The sequence below is a fragment of the Nipponia nippon genome, unplaced genomic scaffold, assembly GCF_047370975.1.
Source record: "Nipponia nippon isolate SJK-2023a ecotype South Korea unplaced genomic scaffold, ASM4737097v1 scaffold_7, whole genome shotgun sequence".
In the NCBI taxonomy this organism is placed as follows: Eukaryota; Metazoa; Chordata; class Aves; order Pelecaniformes; family Threskiornithidae; genus Nipponia; species Nipponia nippon.
In genome coordinates, this window is record NW_028262391.1 from 24,504,765 (window position 1) to 24,520,825 (window position 16,061).

At 50.6% G+C, this 16,061-nt stretch overlaps 1 protein-coding gene across 5 annotated transcripts in view; it reads right to left on the reverse strand.

Moving 5' to 3' along the window:
- Positions 1–16,061, reverse strand: part of ST6GAL1 (ST6 beta-galactoside alpha-2,6-sialyltransferase 1) — an 85,881-nt gene that overhangs the window by 43,183 nt on the left and 26,637 nt on the right. Inside the window, exons 5-7 of one of the 5 annotated variants that reach the window (XM_087740711.1) lie at positions 7,877–8,008; positions 5,905–5,975; positions 4,560–4,820 (exon numbers count right to left, since the gene is read on the reverse strand). The gene's annotated coding sequence lies outside the window, so the exon portion shown is untranslated. Of the gene's footprint in view, positions 1–2,702; positions 2,802–3,322; positions 3,450–4,559; positions 4,821–5,904; positions 5,976–7,876; positions 8,009–16,061 lie in introns of those variants that run through there. The other 4 variants (XM_087740713.1, XM_087740712.1, XM_087740714.1 and 1 more) reach the window with 4 other exon arrangements.

The following is a 16,061-nucleotide window of genomic DNA, read 5'->3' on the forward strand; positions in this document are numbered from 1 at the left end:
TCATACTCTGAAACAAAGCCTGTCCTCAGCAAAGTAGTTATAGCGAAAGCTATGATATGTAGGTCAGCAATCTAAGAAGGGCTACGGTTAAGACAAAGTATCAGATTGATTCATAATGCTCTTTGATTGCTAATCCTGTACAGAACTGTGATTTGCATCTTACATCACTCTAGCAAAATCCAAGGGCTATGGAAAAGGTCCGTGCATTTTGTAAAAGATCATCAAAACAATTCTGTAAGATCTTTTATCGTGATCTTTATGAATGTTGAGACCAGGAAAATGACATTTTTACCAAGGGCTGCGCGTACCACTTAGCCTCTCCTGTGGAAAGGGAGGAGGATCATGACTGCTGCATCATTTCTGCCCTTTCAAAAGCTGGCAATGCAACAGATCAAGCGGGTCAGAAGCACAGGAGGTGGAAGAACTTGAGTTCGAACATCTTCTCTGTGCCAGCCAGCCTGACAGCAAAACACAGGACAACCTGACGTGGATTTTCGCCAGCACCCATTATCATCTTTCACTTCCTCCAGCCTGGTGCAACACAGCAGCAGAGAGACAGGCGTGAGCTTCACAACTACCTGTGGTTAAGATGCCTGCATGGGCGGTGTTGTGCATGCACTGCCTTCGGCCAAGGGCTGCCCTTCAGTGGGCCATCTATCCTCTGACAGCGGCAGGCAGGGAAATAAGCCTCTGAACATACAGTAATCTGCTTCTGCAGCCAAGTTCCTCTTGCATCACGGTCTCAAGGACGGAGTTAAAGATGTGAAACATTACCGGCTGCGTCCGCTGTGCCATTCATTGGACCACCCTCAGCCATCTCATACTGGCACCTCTAATTCCTCCCATGCATTTCCAGCTCCTGCAGTAGAGGACTCTGCCAGCAATTGCTTCAAATAAAGATTTAAGTACTTGCCTATTTTGTCCCTAGAAAACTAGGTCTCAGTGAATGATGATGCACCTCCATTTCCATGGTTTGGTTTTAACCAAGTTATGGAGAGGAAGCAGCCTGCTTATCAAAGCCTCGTCAACAAATATTTGTTTGCGCGGGAATTAGGTACAGATGATCATGTATTCCTCCTGTTTTCTGAAATTTAACCTCACATTTGCTGTCAGCGAGAGACACACATGCCCAGCTGAGCACTGCAGCACCGTTCATAATGCTCACTGACGGGTTGCCCATCTCCTAAGGAGGGTTTCCAGGCCACCGCTTTTGCCAGAGGCACACATTTAGGCAGAGGACCCCACAATATACCCACAAAGTCCACACGAATTCACCACTGCTGCATATGAATACAGCCCAAAACAGAGCTCCTTCCACAGTATTTTGCCTACCTAAGGGAAGCAACCATAAAATGAAGGAAAAACAGCCAGTGGACAGATTTATCTGGAGCCAAGCTGCAGCCCCACAAGGCTGTCCTGTCCCCAGCACCCACGGCGGCTGCACCAGAGCTCCCCAAGCACACGCACCTCGGCACCACGGAGCTGCTCATCTCTGCAGCACCATCACCTCCAGCAGCAGCAAACCAATTTATTAGCTAAACCAGAAGAAAACAGATGATCTGTCTAGACTCAGCACTTGCATCACTTCCAAAGCAGTGGCTTATGCCAAGGCAAGGAGATCGGCTGCCCGGAGTAGAGGAGACCTGGAGAAAGGCTGCCTGCCCTCAGAGGTCCCCGTCCTGCTGACTCCAGCCCCTCAAGCCCTCACCCTCCAACAGCAAAAGCTGCAGCTAATACGAAAAGCTTGCCTCATTAGACGCTCTTGGCTTCTGTCCCAGGGGCCTTCTGGGGAAGATTTTTCCTGGGAATATTCTTCCTCCAGGGGAACACTCAGCATCACTCATGTCTATATGAACTCCTCGGTTACTCAAAGCTTCACTTAAACCTTCCCTGACACTGAGACCCAGGCAAAAGGGCACGGTTATGAAGTGCGAGGGATGTGTGCTCATTACCTTGTCTTGTCCTGGACCCTACCCGATGAGGACAACTCTCCAAGACACACGCGACCAAGGCCAATAACCAGGTTTTGCAGCAAAAGCTGAAGCCGGAAAGCCACCCCTTTCCCCCTTGCTCACACACTTTAGATAAGCCTACCCCACACTGCTAGGGTCTCCCTCCGCTGCCTCCCCTCCGTCGCAGGCACGCATCACAGTGCTCCCACGTATTTAAGGTTAGCCCAGCTCAGGAAAACTATTCCACAATCCTTTGTGTAAGGAACATTATAAAATCCTATCAGGTTAGCTACCAGCCTTTTAGGCAAGCACAGTCCGGTGAGCGTGCCACTAAGGAAGGAATCGCACATTGCAAGTTATATTCATTCCTCACACATTAATAGGCAGCTCTGGTTTCTCACTCCCTCACAGCCAAGAAAATCTCCTGCTACATCCAGCTGCCCTGTGATGGCACCTTTTCCCTCTCAGATATTTTTGTTTTGACACTGTCAGTGATTAGATCCAGTTGCAGCAAGCAGTTATGGAAACAGGACCGAGCAGGAGCAGTTTCCATTCCTTTACCTTCCTGGGTCCCCTTCCACCGCTCCGATTTGCAGCGGGGCTTGTAAATACGGCAAACAAGATTTGCCCCAAAAGAAAACACTAATGCATGGCAACACAGAAAACACGTTAAATATTATTGCTCCTCTCTGCAGTCTAACCTGCTGTGAACTATTAAAAACCAATCTAGCTACTTCTAAAATTACCTACTGTGTATATCCCGTAGGTCCATGTGGACTGACCCACGCCAGCAAGGATCAGTGGTTACATTCAGATGAGAACAGGCACAAATACAAGGAGAGGAAGGGGCTGGAGGCACAGGGTACGTTTTCCATTGGCATTACCCGCCTCCTCCCCCGCCCGACCTCCCTCCGTGCCGGCTCCGCGGCCAGGACCGACCGGGATTTCTGCTGGCAAAGCCCCGCCGAGCGGCGCCGGGACCGGAGCCGGGGCCCCGCCGCCTCCCACCCCTGCCCCGGGAGAGGAGCCCGGGCAGCGGCCGGGCTGTCCGGCCGAGGCAGGGGGGACGAGCAGCCTGGGCAGCTACGGCCATCAACAAGTACCGCTTAAAAGTTCATATTTATGGGGCTATAATAATAATAATTATAATTATTATTATTAAAGTTACGCCGCAGCGGAGCTAGCGCTTGTCAATGAAGGGAGTGCCCCGCGCCGCTCACTCGAGACCGCCCGTGGGTCTCCCCCGGCCCGGCCACGCCGAGACCCGCGGGGCTGGGCTGGGCTGGGCTGGGCTGGGCTGGGGGCGGCGCGGCCCTTCCCGCCCTCCCGCGGCACCTGCGCCCCGGCCCCGGCCCCGCGCAGTCACTCACCACCGCCCGGCGCCGCCGCCCGCCTTTGTTGCCGCCGCGGCCGAGGCATTTAAGCGTCGCTCCCCGACGCGGCGCTGCGCCGCGGCGGGAAGGCGGGGGCCGGGGCCGCCGCGCTGGGGGAGGCGCCGCCGCCAGCGCGGCTGCCTCTGGCGGGGACGGGGCAAGCGGCCCCCGCCCCACCGCCGGGCACCGCCCGCAGCCGCCCCGGGTAGGGAGCGAGGTGAGGGGTGTTAGGCGGTGAACGGTACCGGGTGGGCTGGCACCGGTAAAGCCCGTTCAGAAACTCAGGGCGGCTGCTTTCCTGGAAAGTCATTCAGAGCATCCTCATCCTCATCCTCCTCCTCTCCCCGCCATGGCAGAGCGGCGGAGGAGAGAAGCGGCTGCCCGCGACCCGCAGACGCCGAGCCTCGCCGCTGGCTCCTCCCGCACCTGCCTCCCCGTGCCCGCGGTAACGGCGGCGCCCGCGCCCCGGGAAGCCGTTGGCGGGGCGGGAGCCGGAGCGGTGCCCCGGCTCCGGCGGCGGAGCGCGGCCCGGAGGGGTCTTGCTGGGTGGAGCGCTCGCCTGGGAGAGCGTTCCCGTGTCCCCTGCAGAACCCCTTCAGTGGGAGCGCACAGCGCCCTTCCCTGCCCGCCCGCCTTGGGGGAGCTCTTTCTGGAAATAAACAAAAAGTGATCGTACCCCTATCCTAACGACAGGCAGAGACCAGCTCCGGCAAAGCTGCCATCTACCTTGATTACTACAGCCTTCTTTTGAATATACGATGCAGACGTATCGGTATTTCATTAGCAAGACACAGGCGGCTTCCCCCAGCACCTTATGTCACTGCCACCCCGGGAGGGCCCGCTGGCCCACAGCTCCAGCAGGGCCAGCCCCAGCACCCGCGTGTGCCAGCGGCACAGGGCGCGTACCCAAGGGCTGCCTGCAGCCCCGAGCACAGAAAACGGGGCTCACGGCTACTTACTGGCTTAAACTAGGTTCAGGCTTCACCCGCTTTCAGCCTCTTCTATTTCTGCATCAAACGTACAAGCACGAGCAGGGACTAGCGTAAGCAAATACATTTTGCCAAGTTATGAACTACTTAGTCTCCAGGCAAGTAATCTGATCAGTGTTATCATAAAAGCTTGAATTCTGGAACAGGAGAGACCCTGGCCATGCAAGCCAAAACAGGGTCCTGCTTAAATCAGTGCCATTCCCCGCTGGGGGGCAACTGAGGCTGCAGGACACGGCACACCATACCTATCCTGGCTGCTGCGCTTCCACTGCTCCACTGGAAAGAGGAAGCAAACTGTTTCTGGGGTGTATCCATGTTTTTCCACCTCGGAAGGAGTCAGCTTCTGGTCTGAGGTCATATCCTACAAGCCTGTGCCCAAGCTTGGCATCTCACTGTCCTTATTCCCACCTCGGCAGCAGGTGACGTTCCCCTGCACGCGGACCTCTCCACTCCCACCAGAGTGAGGTCTTCCTAAGGGCTCTCTGACATCAGAGAAGATGAATGATCTGCAAGGACATACAAAGTATTTTGAAACAAACCCACAGAAAAGAAATAACCCACAGCGCTATTGCAGAATGCAGGTTCACATTGCAACACTGCGCAGGTTCACGTTGCAACACTGCGCTCTCCCCAGGTGCTCCCATTACGGCCGGCACCAGTCTGAGCCAGGCACCTGAGGGAGACGCAGCTTTCGTGAGCAGTACAGCCGACTCCTGGTGCCTCTCCCCGGCTGCAGAGGGGCCGAGTAGGGTGCTCCCCACAAGCAGTTTGATGCATTGCCCGGGAGAAGCGGGGAGGCAGAGCACTTCCCAGTATTTAAAATCTAGTTAAACCTTACACTGACCCTGAAGGCAGGATGACTTTATACAGCTCTTGAGTAGGGACATAAGTGAGAAGGGGCAGCTGGCCAGCCCGCATTTACCACTAATTGTGGTATGTTTATGTGGATGTTTGCTCAGAAAGGTCTTAGCCTGGGCTGAGATCCTCCACTGAGCATCTTCCCAGTCCTTTTGCACTTAAACTGCAGAGAGGTAGGTACCTGCTGTCAGTGCAAGGGGCTGGCAAACGCCTCCTGCCCTCCCGGTCGGTAACACGTGGGCTCACTTTCTGCCTCTCCCTCCATCCACTCCCCTCTCACAGAAGTCCCCTTCTCGCTGGTCCTCAGCTCCATCTCAGATTCCCCTTGTGCTGCACTGCTTGCAGGAAGGAGCATAACTGAACAAGTTCACCTGCCTGGATGGTACAGCAAGCCCCAAACCACCGTAAGCGCTCCCCCCCTCACCTCCTGACACTGTTCATTCCTCCCCTCTTGCTGTACCGAGGTTTCAGACCATGATGGTGTCTTAAGAGGGACCACCCATGGTGGAGGGAAACCTTCCCCTACCTTTGGAAACTCTTACAAAATCTGCAGATAACCAAAAGCAATCTTTGCTGGAGCCCAGGAGCCTCTGCGGGGTGAACCTCACCCACGTGCCTTGCCATGCCCTCGGGCAGACAGTAGAGGAGACCACAGGGGAAGCAAGGGAGAGCATCCAAATTCCAGAAGGATGTGCTGAGCTGTGCTGGCTTTTTCAGACTCATGACTCCTACCTTCCAGCGGTGCTTCTTTCTGGGGAACAAAGCCAGCGTCAGCATCCTCATCCAAGTCATGTTTTCCTACGCTGCAGAAGAACAAGCAATTACAGGGTAAGCACTGGGAGTCATAGTCACTCCTCTCCATTTGTCACCCTAAAGAGATGGGCAGCCTTGAAAGAGGAACAGCATAAAAACAAAGGCTTTTGTCCCAGCCCACTCTTGTCCTGTTCCAGCTACGTCCCAGGCCAGTTCAGGGACTCTTGTACCACCCCCAGCATCAGCAGCCGCTGCTGCATGTCCCAGCGTTACTGATTCTCCATCGGGTTCAGTTTCCAGTGCCCTCGGTGGCTTTAGTGGAAAGAAGCAGGCAGGTCTGTAGGTTGCTGGCTGACAGCTTTGCCCCCATGGCTATATTGACGCAACTGCTAGTTATGACTGTCTCAGCAGGGAGAGGGCACATTTACCTGTGCACTGTTGGAAACATTACAGACAAGCGCTCAGCTGCTCATTGAAGTGATTAATATTTATGTGCCGTGCCTGCTAATATTAGAAGTTCAAGAACAATAGATAATGCTTTTATGGGGCTGCTAGAAGGAATCTTTCTCAAAGACTCCTTTACTGAGAGGCCTATAAAGGTGGGTTTGAGTGGCTTTTACACACAAAAAAATATTTTGTCACATCTTCAATTCCTTAACTCTCTGATTAAAGCTTTAATAGCTTTATGACAATAAGCTGCCGCCTCATCGGTTGGCCTAACCAGACTCTCCTTGAATCGCAGGGAAACCACACCAGCTGGGCAGACCAGTTGCACAGAAGTCGCAGCACACTTGGGATGTGCATGAATGCCTTCACCCGGTGCAATGGCAGAAATTTTCTCCTGAAGAAATTTTCTCTCATGAAGAGCTTTCACAGGCTCTGATCTACCACTGCATGGGGTTTCTTAGTGTTTGGTTTTGTGAGGGGTTTTTTTTGGCAGAGGGAAAGACAACAGTCTTCCCCGTGAAGGTGAATTGTACAGCCCTGAAGTAGTAACACACCAAACCCCTTGCCTCTCTTCTCTGTACTGTAAACCATCATGGGTCAAAGATAAAAGCACATCAGGGCACCGTGACCATGTCAGAAGCTTTGCAGGGTCTTTTTTTCTTTTCCAGAGGAATATTCCGAGCCAGAAACTGCTTTTACAGGCGAGTTTTAATTTTGTTCTCTTGTGCCCTGTGAAATGCAAACAAACCACATGGCTCAAAAATCAAATGAGCTTGGTCTGGGGCTGGCCGAGTCATCCAGTGTCATTGTCAGTCTACAGTAATTAGACTGTGTGCACTAAACCGTTTCGTTACAAGGCACTCCAGAGGCAGACCCCTGGAAAAAAAAGATCAGACACTTCAACCAGTCCTGTCAGCACCTGCCATTAGTGATAACATTTTAACAAAAACCAAGAACTCCAACATGGAAACTGCTCAATTTGAAGTGTTTTTCTTGATGCAATTTAATAAAAATATTTTTCTTAAGTTCGTTTAGGGGAAACGAAACCAAAAACAACCACCCAGCAAAAAACTTCATTAACTGAAAAATAAATTCAACAAAACATTTTCAAGTAGTTCTCATCAGGACATACAACTCCCCACCACTCCTCAGAGTCCCAGACAAATGCAAGGAGGCTCTATGAGCCTCCTCCTATAGAGGAGATGTTCCAGCTCAGAATTAAGAAACAGTGGATCCAGCATAGCTACTTCATTCTCTACCTGGTGTATGTATGTACAGAGTTGAAGAATTAGGCGTTTATCTGAGCTGAACTCAATGCAGTAAATCTAAGAAACCTTTAAAGATACATCAAAACTCAGCACACACTGAACAGAGAAAGGTGGCCTCAGCAGAAACCACTGCTTCCAGGTTCATCCGGACCGCAGAGTGTTTTTGTACCCAGCACGCAATCACAGTCTATAGGAGGACTGCTTTGGGTTGGACCCGAGATTTTGGCTCTGCTTACCAGAAGGCATCAGCTTCTCCCAATTCATTGTCCGGAGCAAACAGAGGCAGCGATGAGGGGCGTTGCACCGGCTTGCATACTTCTGCAGGGTGTTCTCATGCCAATTGAGTTGTCTGACTCCCTGCAGCAGGGCTGAAATTAAAGGAATTATTAGACAAGCCTTAAGAAAGGAAATCATTGCTTACTTTCCTTTTTAGTGAACTCATGACAAGCCAACTGACCTCAAAAGGTCCAGATGTATGCTGTTCCTGCCTGTTTCTACAAACTCTATGTTACTCTGTGACCCCTTCTTTCCTTTAAATCAAGAACGGTGCTTTAAATATACTTCAGAAAGAAATTTTACACTTTCATAATCAGCTGCATGGTGCTGTGCAATGCTGTGCTGGAAAGGGTAGGGCTCTTCCACCATCCCTAGCTGGGAGGCACCAGGATGTTTTTGCCATGTGTTGTTTATATTAAAAGTTAGCAATTTCCCCTTAGTTCTCCTGGGTATAGTTTAATTACCATTTGCGGACCTGCATCCTTAACACACTTTACACCTTAAGATCCTGAACTGATCTGCAAACTGATTAACTGCGTTTTCAAGTTGCAAATGTGGAAGTTCAGGGACAGATTTTACAGCCCTTAGGTGTGTTGATCCACGCGCATGCATGGAAGAAGTTTGGCCGCAGTCACAGCAAGATATTGCTCAACACAGCAACATGCCACGGATTCCGCATTTTTAAGATTTCCAGAGAACTGATGGGGTAGTGAGAGGTCTTTGGTCTCTCATTTTGTGGTGGTTCACTGGAAACTCAAGTACACTCCATTATTCTGCTATTTGGGGGGGGGAGGTGTGGGTTTAAGATCTACAAATAAAATTCTTTTGTGTTCAGTCCCGATGTTGGTTTCCTGAAGAAGTGCAAGAAGAGGTTGCTGTAAGGGTGCTGGAAATGCTGATTACAGCATGTCCTGTGCCATGCTACACATAAGATGACAGATACTTTGAATCCTCAGTTGAGGACGTACAGTAGGGAAGGCAAGGTATCCACAGGACTCAAATATCCGGCATGCTGACTTTTTAACCTACATTCAAAACAGGATTAAAAAGAGCTCACACAGTGCCTACTTCAGCAGTGCCTGGAAAGGCACTTCCCAGGAGCGCCAATGCTCGTGGCACTTGGCTGCACTTGTAGCATCACAGCAGAATTTACTCCAAATGAGCCTCAATGTGACAAACCAGGGACTGGGACTGAGACCATGCTCACCCCGAGCCCTGCAACTTCGTGATTTAATAAAATATCCAGAATTTTTTTCTACTAGAAGCACAGCATGGAGGTTGTCAGGACAGCTTGCCAGTCCATTACTGTAATTTAACATCAAGATGCACTTTTTCATGTCCGATTTCCACAATACTCCAAGGGGAGAAGTCTGTTGTTGCTCCAGTGACTGGCAACCACACGACTCCTGCATCTCTGACAAGAAAGGCCACGCAGCTACAGACACGTTTGCTGCCCTAGCCTTGTCATAGGAAACAAACCTAGGCATGCAAACACCTCCCCAGCCACCGGTACCCACCTCTCCTGCGGGGTTCATTGCCTGCGTGGTGCCAATTAAGAGTGCAAGATAAATGGCAGTGGATTTACACAAGGCAGTAGCATCCCCCAAGTCGATGGCAGTTCATTTTCAGCCTCTACCAGCAGCAGCAGGGAATATAGGGTTTTCCTCGATACCATTTCAACATTGCAGCATCACTAGCCAATTTGAGTCTGACACCTCCCCAGCCAGTGCTCCTCTCTGATGCAAGGGGCCGCCCCTCCTGCCCACCACTCCCAGAAAATTCCCCGACGTTGCCCCTTATACAACAAGGATAATTAAAGATTTCTGTCTTTAAAATTCTCAGCATGCATGCTTTTTTAGAGAAATAGCAGTCCTTCACCATGCTTACAATGGACCCACTGAATAGCACTTGTTATTATGTGACTGCTGGGTTTCTCAGAAAAAAATTGGGAAAGGGATGGTGACAAAAACAGAAAAAAAAGAAGAGCAGCACATCCAGACAGATTCTTAATCCCCCTGTCAGAAGTGTGGCTCCACTAACGCCATATAATTGGTGCAGCACAGACCCAGCAGATACCCAGCGCTTCCCTTTGAGACACCAGCAGGTTAGCTAATCAAAGTAACCGAAATAAAATATTTGAAATCTAGGTTATACTGGTTACACCCGGGGGCCAGGATCCAAAGAAAACATTCCCTCTTCTCATCACCCTGCAAACCACAGACTGACGGCCGGGCTGTCCATGCCTCCATCCTCCCACATCCCTGCACGCTTGCCCCGGTGCCGGTACAGGAGGATTCAAGGTGCATTCAAGGTGCATCAGAGAGCTCTAGCAACTGGCTGTAGAGGAGCACTGCTGAATGCTGTTGATGGCAAACCCTGCTCTGCAGGATGAGCACTGGCACCAGAGCACTTACGGTAAAGCACAGTATCCCTAAAAGCAGCAGAACAACTCCGGGGACCCACAGCCCACTGGAAAGCGTGCAGCTGAGGCAAGAGATAAGCGGTGTTTATGCTGCTGAAGGAAAACATACAGGGGATTCTTCTCTGGCCTTGGGATCTCGGATAAACCAGGAGTCAGGACAAATAAAGATGTCACTGGTTGATAATATGTGCACAGGAACTTCCAGGCAATGATTTATACCAGCTCCAGTGTATTTGCCAGTGTAAAAATTCAGCCACAAGCAAAACATTTGGGACGCAGCCCTCCCTTTTTGTAAACACGCTTGGCCCAAGCCATTTGCTCTAGTTTGCTTTAGAAGTGTTTAAGTGAGGGTCTGTGGATGGCTCCCAAGCATTCACACAGCGTCTTCTTAGCTGGTGGCCCTTAATGCCTCACTGGTTTTGTGCACAGTGCTCAAGAAACTCACATACAACTTTCCAGTTAGTATTGAGGTGCAGCAGAAACACTATCCCAGTTACTCTGCTAGTGTTGTAGCAAAGGCAGGAGAGCAGAGCGCTGGTGTGACCAGTTAGGGTGCAAAGCTGCCTTTGCTTACAGGGAGGCTTTTCTAAGCTACCTTATTTATTGCTGGTGTGGGGTAAGCTGCTGGTGGTTATCTGTTCAAACTGCCTTGGTACAAAGAGGTCTCCAGCCCACAGCCTGGACTGTCCCTTGGCATGCAGGGTTGCATTCAAAGCACAGCCTGGTTGCCACCCACCTGACCTTAGCTGTACAGCACAACTACCTGTTTGCAGACAGCCATGACTGCAAAGCAGTTGCACGCCTTGGTTTGAAGCAACAACCCTTTGCTCTTTGTCCCCTCACTTGTAGCTGCCGGCTCAGCTCTGCCGGACCCGTGGCAGGGCAGGACGAGGACATGCCTTGCATCCTCCTCGGCAGCTTTCATACAGAGAGGATGCACCTCTTCATAGAGAGCAGGGACCACCCGATGCAAAAGATTTAAACACATCATGGAAAAATCGAACAAAGATACCGGTCTCTCTTGGCATTGACTTAAAACTATCACCTCCTTTCCAACTTGCTGAGCATTGCAGGAGCCTCCCACCCTGCACATCTCTGGTTGTAATTATCACACTAGGAGCACCGGGTGACTGCTTCAGCTTTCACTGTAATCCCTCCTTGGAAACCAAAAGAGGGATCTTTCTAAAGTTGAGGACAATGGCAAACATCTTCAGTTCCCTGCTTGTTTCCTACCCCGCTTCACTCTCCAGCCACTGGAGCACAAAAGGTCCATCAGGGGAACTTCAGCCTGCTCTTAAAACAGTCTTCATCTCACCCACTGCTTTCTGCAAGACCGGCCCCAGCTACTTTCACCTTAATTTGTCATAGTGCTAACAATAACCCTACTCCTCTACCATCATTTGAATTTGTAGGATCATATTTCTTCACAATTGCTGTACCCATTTTCTTTCAGCAGTTTTTTGGTACTACCCGCTTGGCCCATGCTTTCTTGATATATTTTATTTTTAATGCCATGTCAATGTTTGTCTTTCATGCATTTAACACCTTAATTGTCCCTATAGGTATTACAGCAGCCTTCTCCTCTCTCTTTTATCATGTCTCCCACTTCCTCTAACAAGGGATGCTTCAGCCCCCGTGCTCACACTGTCTTGCAAGGTGCTTCTCTCATATCCCTCTCACCTCTGACGCTTGCCCTCTTCCTTTACTGTCTGGACTTGCCCACCACTAGCTCCTCAGCCGCTTGTGGCTTGATCCTATCTCCATGCCACATAACCTTTCTGCATGTTGTTTTTATGCCTGCCTTCTCACCACACCCTTCAGCTGTCAAGATTGCTTTCTGAAGCACTTTTCTGCAGCTCCTCAGCTATGCCTCCCCTGCCCCATGCCACACATTGCCTCTTGCCCATGCTCTCCCTGCCTGGCTGGCTTCACTGCTTGCTCATAGCCCATTTCAACCTCAGAACGGCCCCGTCTCCATTTAGGCATGGGCAGAATCACTGCCACAAAATTTCCCTCAATGACATAGGCCAAACCCCTCTCTAGTGTGAAGTGATGACTCTAGTGTGATGCTCCACGATGGCCAGCTCAGAAGCTCGGCATGGTCCGAGCTGCTCCTCTCCTCCCATTTCCCACAACTGTACACCTGATGCAGAGGCATGCATGCTTCAGGCCAAGTCCTCTCCTCGCACTCACAAGGGCAGGATGGCAGCAAAGGCAGCACACCCTTCCCAAGGGACTTGGCATGGAGACAGCACCAAGGCAAGGAAGGAGATTGGACTGGTCAGCCTTCACCATCCACACTTGTGATCCCTGTAAGATCTGCACAGCAGTTCATCCTGCGTTGGGGGCTACCGTTAGAAGAAAGATCTCCTGCCAGGGAGATGGCTTGCGAGTACAAAAGGAGGAAAGGCAAGCAGTCATGTGGATCCAGGTGCTGCAGGAGGTATTAGACCATGCAGTGCTCCCAGCGCCGAGCAGAGACTCCCCACCAACCCTCCCAGCACATCTGCCCGAGCGCAGGACCCCCAGGGATGAGGTTTCCCCTCAAAAGGTAGTGCTGCGACTAATTTTCTGATTAGAAGAGAGGGGCAGAAGATCTGCCCTCACAGGCTGCCCGGCTCAGAGCACAGGGAATACAGCCCTCCCTTGTCCTGCACCCTCCAGCACCTTCATTTGCTTAGAAATCCCCCAGAGCAGAGAAGAAGAAAACATGCATGCTTCTGAACACTTAACAAGAGAAAACCTCAGACCAAGCCTGGCCACTTCAGCCTGCAAGGGTATCCTTAAGGGTGTCCTTCCACCTGCAAAGCCCTCAGAGTTGCTGCAGGAGCTGTCTGTCTCAGTGGTCTGTCCTTCTGGGTGCGCAACACCCACTCCCTTGATGCTGGCATACTAAGGTGTGCTGGCCCCAGCCCAGGCTCTGCCCCTCAACACATTAGTTGATGCAGATGAAACCATTCATGGTGTCCTCTCCACCTGTTCTGCAGCTTTATTCTCCCATCTGTTTCTGTACAGACACCAACTGCAAATCCGCAAACACCACAGCTCTAAATGGGAGTTATCCCTGATCCCCCTCAGCCCACATCTCCTGTATCTCGTCTTTTCCAAGACACGACTTCAAAATAGGATGTGACCCGAGAGCTGCCTACGTAAGGGTGTGCAAAGGGGAAGCTGTGAATTGTGAATTGAGAGAAGATCTCACGGAAATGAGGTTCACAAGATGATTTCTGCATTATCTACAATAACACAGGAAGCAAAGGACTCACTATTAGGTACGAACAGCAGATAACTGTTCGTTTTCTTAATAGTCAACTGAGCTGTAAAAAAAGATTTAGCTTTTTACCGCTTCCTGTTTTCACGGCGGCAGGGTGCATCCCCTGCCGTCCTGTCCTCCGGCAGGAGACTCAGCCCCTGGTTTACTGCAGGGGGTGGCAAAGCCAAACGTCACTAAGGAGACAATGTCTGGTCAGCAGCTTGTGCCACGCAGCAGCAGGATGAGCACCAGAGCCCCCGCCACGTGTCTGTTTGGAAAGAGGGAGCTGGCCTTGACAGCACCTGCCTTGAAAGAGAAGTCAAACGTTTCTCAAGTCGTCTTTGAATGTGTTGGCGAAAAGCCACCTGCAGTTGTTGGCCTTATTCCCTCATGCATGTATATTTACTCACAGGAGCCCAGCGAAAGGGCTGGGGCTAGCAGAGATCCATATGTACGGATTTACAGAAGGGCGCTGTTGTTGGCAGCCCCATCTGTGAGGTGTTTGGATTGCAAATGCTGGAAGGCTCCAGCTGAAAGGTGGTTCGGGTTTAGAGCAGCCTCAGAGAAACAGGTAAATCTTTCCCTATATTATATTAATGACTCACCCTAATCCCATTGAAAAGTCCTCCCTAGTGACCTTGATGCTGCGCCATACCGAAGGTGTGGGTCTAAACACAGAAGGTGGGAAAAGCAGAGGTGGCAGGTGCAGCATGTGGAAGAGAGTAGCTATAAAATCTAATCTACCTCAGCCTCCCCAAAATACTTCTGACACCTAGAAAAGATTCAAGCAAAAACTTCAGCTTTTCAAGAAGGCAGATGGACCCTGAAAGGGAAGATGAATAAAAGCCCCATTTTTTTATTTAATACTTCTAAATCAGAGGCAGTAGGTCTGTTCAGAAGTTAAGTAGAGAACAGTAAGCAGGTTATTGTACTGTGCTACATGGATTTTAAAGATATTGCATTCATAGCTTTAATTAAACTTTGAAAAATGTTGGATTTAAGAGAAACAAAACGGGCAGGAAACTTGTGCAGAAGAACAGCGCAGAGACAGCCAAATTAAGCATGCTCTTCTGGAGGTCAGGGGAATCCTTCACTCAAGTTGTAATGGGCTCAGAAATTTAAAAGGGAGGAAGAGATTTCCAGAATATTCCTCTTTGAATACAGAAAACCACAGCTGGAATGGGGAAGCATCCACAGCACGTGAATGAGAGGGGCTGCAAGGCTGGGTAGGAAAGCAGGGTGATACCATAGAACGTCCTGAGTTGGAAGGGACCCACAAGGATCATTGAGTCCAGCTCCTGTCCCTGCATAGGACAACCCCAAAATTCACACCATATGTCTGAGGACACTGTCCAAATGCTTCTTGAATATTGTCAGGCTTGGCGCCGTGACTACCTCCCAGGGGAGCCTGTTCCAGTGCTCCACGACCCTCTGGGCGAAGAACCTTTTCCTAATGTCCAACCTAAACCTCCCTGGCATATCTTCCTGCCATTCCCTCGGGTCCTATCACTGGTCGTCAGGGAGAAGATATCAGCACCTGCCCCTCCTCTTCCCTTGTGAGGAAGCTGTAGACTGTGATGAAGTCTTGCCTCAGCCTCCTCTTCTCCAGGCTGAACAGACCAAGTGACTCCAGCCGCTCCTTGTACGACTTCCCTGGCTCTCCTCTGCCTGCCCGCCCCCCCCCCCCCTTTTTATTTTTAAGAATTTGGCATTACTTTGCAGTACAGAAATAACTTGGAGCCTTCAGGAGACACGAGAAGCACAGGCTCTGTCATATCGATACTGCAGTGCCGTTTGATCCGTCTGAGAAGCCACCAGGGTACAGAAGATACTTCCACATCTTGCCTGCTCTGTAATTTGTTCTCTCAATTTTATTAAGATTAAAACACAAAGGAGCCTTAGGCACAGCTGTGTCCGAACCACAGCAGACCGGTACAGAAACCACAGAACGTGCCGAAAGAGGGCAGAAATGGGAGGTCTGAGGAAATGCTTCTTGCAAAATCCACACCAAGCGAAAAGGCAGGAAGCAGTCAGGAGGAGTGCGCAGATGGTAGGAATAAAGACAGGCCAGGGCAGAGCCCACCTGTGGGCAGAGCTGCCGTGTTTGCGAGCGGCAAGCTGATTTGCAGAAACATGAAACAAAATAAAGAATTTTGCTGCAGAGAAATAAATCACACATACATAGTGCACAGGGAAGAGTCTGGTAGCGCTCTGTATGGGGAGGGATGAATGGGCAGAGGGGTATCACTAACAGCAAAAGAGATTTCCTTATGAGATTTGCTCAAGGGACGGTTGCCTCCTTTGACTAGGTCTCTGCCATAAGCAATGCACAGCACAAATATGGCAAGGGGAGGGGAGACAATGCCAAGGTATAATGGACGCCGCTTGGTCATCCTTAGACTATGTGGAGGGAAGATAGCTCCTGCTGATACCTACTGAACTGGAGTCAAAAGGAGCTTCCAAACAGGGA